General features: G+C 40.1%; 1 long non-coding RNA gene across 1 annotated transcript in view; it reads left to right on the plus strand.

The window, feature by feature from the left end:
- Positions 1-4841, plus strand: part of LOC306983004 — a 229416-nt gene extending 224575 nt beyond the window's left edge. The window contains exon 3 of the long non-coding RNA XR_013794249.1: positions 4524-4841. This is a non-coding gene — a long non-coding RNA (uncharacterized lncRNA). The remainder of the gene's footprint in view (positions 1-4523) is intronic.
- The last annotated feature ends 1159 nt before the right edge of the window (positions 4842-6000 follow it).

Below are 6000 nucleotides of genomic sequence, written 5' to 3' on the forward strand. Positions count from 1 at the left end.
TTTATCAGTTTAGTTCACTGATAATCTGTGTGTGTTAGGTCTCTAAAGGTGTCCAGGCTACAAATGACCTCTCTGAGAAAAGAGGGAGTATTCTGGCAGTCGGTGTAGCAGGACAGACCTTGGCCCCGCACTGAGCGGCTGATGAGCTGCGATGGTGCATTATAAGAAGGAGGTTTTGCTACATGGCCCGACCTCTCACCTCTGACATCACCCCTGCACAGCTGAACCAAAGTCCCAGGGCTGTCGCTGTTTGGGCTGGCTGCAATGAGCCAAATATGTGCTCCACTTGCTGAATCTGTGTGAGTAAAGCCAGTCACTGATGATAATTATGCTTTCTCCAGATGCACCTCCTGAGAGTTTGGTGACTGTTGTATATTCAGCCTAAAACCTGGTTGTGTTAAGTGAGGGGTCCAGTGTGCACGCTTTGTCTGCCGTCTCCGTGAGCTGTCACTGTGGGAGGGTCGCAACCTCGTGTCAAGCAAAGATTGCGTGATGTGAGTATTTATATTCCATGGTATTGTAGCAGAGTGTAGGTGATATTTATTTGTTTGTTGAATTAAATAAGGTTGCCACAATGCCACCCAGTATATTCTAACTCAAGGCACACAGGTACGTTAAAAGGACCGGGCAGAGGCAAATGATTTACAAAAGAAGTTTGTTTTTTTAAAAGTTCATTTCAGATTTTGTTGAGTTTTTGATTTAAAAAGTCCATAGCATACAGAGTAGGAGACATTTTCAAAATAAGTACAAACAAATATATTTTACAGACAACAAAAACAAACAACGATCCTACAAGGTAGCGAATTCCTGAAGCGTGACACCCTACGAGCCCGCAGTCCCCAGACCTTGGACCACGCCCTGTTATACGGCACCACTCGGACCGGCATCAGCACTGACGCGACAAACAACTAGACAACCCCAGACCAGCCGCTAGCCAAGCGGAGTCCCGCACATAGATATGATAATTAGAGATAGATGATTACCTATTCAGTCCCATTCATAATAATGGTCCCGAGTCATCTGTGAAACTTAAATGGCTGCCTAGTCTCCCCCAGTCAATGCACTGAAAAGGCTTCCACCACAAAGCCAGCGTGGTTAAAATGATTTCACCTACCCAAGCGTTGTCACATACTGATTTTTAGAAAAAATAAAACTCTATTTGCTGCCAGGCTTTTAAGTCATTCTAGAGAGGTCTGAAGTCCCATTAGAATCCTGTCTACCAAGTGTCTTTTGGAGTCGCCCCTGGCTATCATGGGGTGGTATTACAGCAGCTCCCCGCCATGAGGACCATAGAGAAGCGCGTCCCTCGCCCATTGGCCCCACAGCAGGTGTGACGTCAGAGAGGTGAGAGAGCAGGTGATGCGGAAAAGGCCCTTTTTATAGCGCACCCCCTTCAATCAATTGGCTAAATGCAGGGACACCAAACCCCCCCTCACTACAGTAGGTTAACTACTAAAGTTGTATAGCCTACAGAGTTCTAAGCTAAAAGTATAATATTATCTAACATGTCCTGCCTTCTCAGTATCACTTTTAGGGTTCATTTTGTCAGACACTTGGGTCATAGATGTTAAAATCTTTACCTTTAGATGTTTCACCTGCCAACTGCATGTCCTGCCTTCCTTTCTGACTGGGTTCAACTCTGCTGTTGCTGTCACGTTGATTCTTCTCTACCAAAAACACCTCCAAATTCAGAAACCTCTTGATATCAACTGGCTGTCAAAGGTAGACCTCATCAGCCCTTCTTCCGTTGTTTACCGTCACTCAAAGTAAAATATGCGATGGGTTTCCTTAATCCGTCTCTGCTATTCTTACTACAACGAAACTGTCCGATCTGTGTGGGGTAAAGATGGGATTTTAATATTGATTTTTACAAGAATTCAGCCACTGCTACGTCTGCAATACCAAGCGACATCATTTATGGTCAATGAAAGCATGATTGTTGGGGTAGGCAGAAGAGAGACATTGTCGAAATGAAAGTACATTTTTGTAAGTCTTCTTCAATTTGGAGAGCACGACGCTAAGCCAATCTGTCTATCCCTTGAGTGGGATCTTTTTTTAAAGTCTTTGTACTATATAGAGACAAAACAAGGAACAAAGTTTGAGCCACCAGTTTCACAAAAAACATGAAATGAAACTCCGACAGAGACATAGTGCTCCAATTAAGATCCACCAAAACAAGGCAGACGGGGAAAGAGACAGACCCCAATGGTAAACACAGACAGCGCCATCGACAAGCCAGTACGGATCACAAAGACTAATAAGAGGCATCCAAACAAAGATGTTGGGTAAAACTAAATCCGGGCTCGAGGATGTTTCTTTTGAGAAATCGATCAATTCCTCTTTTGTGTTGAGAGATGCACATTCAGCTGGATGGATCGTCACTTCTGTTGCTTTTAAAGACGATCAAAATCACAATTCCACACTTCTGTTGCCAATAGTCTGGGGTGTTTTTTTTATCTACTTCTAACTCTGACCACTCCATTTCCCTCTCAGTATGAGCGGCCCATGACTGAATAACACTACAGTTCCGACTAAAACAATATGTCCCCAAAGATTAGCTACAAAGTGTCGTGGCCATCGAATCCAAAATTGGCCTTTTTCTTCCGCTGAGTTTTGCCATCCTATCTATTGCTTGCTATTGCGGCGTCTAACTTTTCCAATCTGGGTTGCACTAATACTTTGTTTTGCCTTCTGCCCATCTAATATCAATTAAGGTGAGTTAACAGATCATTAACATTCTCCATTACCCTCACTATAATGAGGTGGACCAGGGACTGAAGCGGCAATATTTTGTCTGGGCTTGAGATTGTGTTTCGGAGAGACATCCTCAGATAGATTGGCTACATTGGCCTCATAGTGGCCTGCATTTGGCTGGGACGCTGCCAGTCAGCCCCCCCACCCCCCCCCCTTCCCTTTCCACCCCCCTACCCTTCTCTCTTTCACGTCTTAATTAGAGTACTGTGTCTCTGTCTGCCACTGGCCAAGGTGCCCCAGGTCCGCCTCCCACACCGGAGCCGCTCTCAGTGGACGCCCCAGCGCATCTGTCAAAGCCACTTGGACGGTGCTCCAAATGTATTGGAGGCGCGAACCATGATTACTTGAAAGCACGGCAATATTTCTTCAAAATGAAACATCAAATGGCCGCGGACTAGAAATCTGGCGGCCCGTCCAACTCTTGTCAGGGCCCGTTATGGGTGCAACACTTGGATTTAATTGCGGATTCAGCCACACAAGTTTAGACATTCACTCTTTGTATACGGGGAAGGTGAACACACGGTTGGCCCATAAATATCTGGTTGTAGTTGTCGGTCTTTGTATGTTCGGGTGGGAATTTGTTTTTATGTGGAATAAAACCAGACGCACAAACAACAAAACTGGTCCCACCGGTGTGCATATAGAAACATACAGTAGCAATATTTAACAGGTAAGAGCAAATTGGGCAACTCTGAAATGGAAACGAATCTGAATCTAATTGGTTCAATATTTTATTTTGTACTGATGCTGTACGCTTTCATTTTTTTTTTTTTTATCAACTTTTTATTGGTGCGATGCCATTATTGCAATTTACATTTTTTTCCAGTGTAGTATACAGGCATAGCACTTTTTTTTTTTTCCCATCTCTTTTCCCCAATCCCTCTTAAGATGGGCATCATATCTGTTGAATCATCAAATGATACTCAAAAACAGATACACTGAAGGCAATTCCTTAAGGAAAGATCAAAACAGAACAAATGGAAATGAGAGCAAAAGAGAAAAAAAAGAAAAAAAAGAAAAAAAAAAGACAAATAAAAGACAAATAAAATAAAATAAAATAAAAGACAAATAAAGACAAATAAAATAAAGACAAATAAAATAAAATAAAGACAAATAAAGACAAATAAAATAAAATAAAATAAAGACAAATAAAATAAAATAAAGACAAATAAAGACAAATAAAGACAAATAAAGACAAATAAAATAAAATAAAATAAAATAAAATAAAGACAAATAAAGACAAATAAAGACAAATAAAATAAAATAAAATAAAATCAAGACAAATAAAGACAAATAAAATAAAATAAAGACAAATAAAATAAAATAAAGACAAATAAAATAAAGACAAATAAAGACAAATAAAGACAAATAAAATAAAATAAAATAAAATAAAATAAAATAAAATAAAATAAAATAAAATAAAATAAAATAAAATAAAATAAAATAAAATAAAATAAAATAAAATAAAATAAAATAAAATAAAATGAAATGAAATGAAATGAAATGAAATGAAATGAAATGAAATGAAATATGACCCTGTCCAGGATATACAACCACAAGTGCATTGATATGTTATTTGAAATACAAAGTGCTAATTTCCTCCGTCAGAAGACATCTGCGGAAATAGCAAAATATACATAAAGAATATGTACAATATGCAGAAGCTATTCACAACAGGATACAAACAATTATGTACAATGTACAATAGTATACGGGCAGAAAAAGGAACAAAAAAATCAAATGCAGTTTCTATTCCACAACCAGTATAGACCCTTTAATTGTTTGGAAACATTCCGGGCTTAGCTGGAGGCAGGAAGTTAGATTCCTATCTATTTCCATTGGAGCTGTTTTCATGGTAACGATAAACAAATGTTTAACTGTTTTTGGAAATATCAAATAAACCTTATTCTATCGTCTCAAATGTCACTCCTCTTGGTCTCGCACCTTAAGCCACAACAAGACCACATTGTTTAGTTGTAGTTTTACACTTATAATCGCTAGTTTTAGTTTAATCTTATTTCTCTTGATCACTTCCTGCCTCCAGATGATGTCACTGATGATGTCAGCAGTTAAAGGGTCTATAGACAGCTGCTGTACGCTTTCATAAAGCAATTACTGAATAAGATACGATGAATAAGGGAGATTAATATCTTGTATGGCCACATGCACTTAGTATTACACTGTAGTGATTAACTGAATATATACCAACAAGGATGTATAAATGTCCAATAGGGAAGCATGATAAAATTGTTAAAACAGATTGATCCTTACAATTCAAGTATTTTTCAAATGAATTAGGGGAAACAGTAATTGGACAAATCACAATATTCCTTTTATGAGAGCTGTCACAGCAGCGCCATGGGCAGCCTGGCCACACATGAATAGCAGTAAACCACCACACAGACCTTCACCGATCATCAGGGACAAGGTCTGTGTGGCTCGAATGCAGAACCATCAATCTTCATTACAAAAATGATTTCACTGGGATCATTTTTTATCTTTTAGAGAGATAATAACATTTCATGAGATTTGGACACAATTGTTACCTTTTAGATAATCTTACAGGCCTCACTGCGTACTGTAATTCCTTTTTCTCATGTCATGCACAGTCGACAAAGCCCTCAGTCTGACAACTAAACTATAAAACGACAAGACACAGAGCTCAATCATTCCAATCGTCGCCTCTCATTCCATAAATCCCAAGTATTATTCCATTAATAAACACGAATGGCCATTTTGATTCTCCAACTTCCTCTATCCCTCTCGCCATCTTCCCGCATGTCGTCCTGAGTTACGGCGCGTTCATGGCCCGTAAAACAAACAAATCACTGGTGTGCCCTCATCTTTCTCCCTAAGTACTTTCTACCGAGTGACTTTGGCGCCGCTCCCCTCTCCGTGCCTTGCTCGCACATAAACAGTCGTCCGGGGCTGCCAGCGTGTGACTTAATGAAATTGCAAATGCCGGGCCGCAATTTAGTGTGAAATCAATCAGCGCAGATGTGATGAGCGCCATTTGATCACGTATACAACCGTGATTTGTTGTGTGGCTGCGCGGCGCATGTGATTATTCCAGACAACGTGAGCGGCGAAAATGAAGCGGCAGAAGAAAGGGAGAATCGCATGACTTTGGTTTTATAGGCACTAAAGCGCAAGGGTAATCAGTGGGTGCTTTTGACAATACACTCACACTGTCGGGGCGGCTTCTCGTGCTCGTCTCCAAGGGGTGTTATGCCCTTGTTTAAATAT

The sequence above is a fragment of the Gobius niger genome (assembly GCF_951799975.1).
Source record: "Gobius niger genome assembly, chromosome: 2".
Classification (NCBI taxonomy): Eukaryota; Metazoa; Chordata; class Actinopteri; order Gobiiformes; family Gobiidae; genus Gobius; species Gobius niger.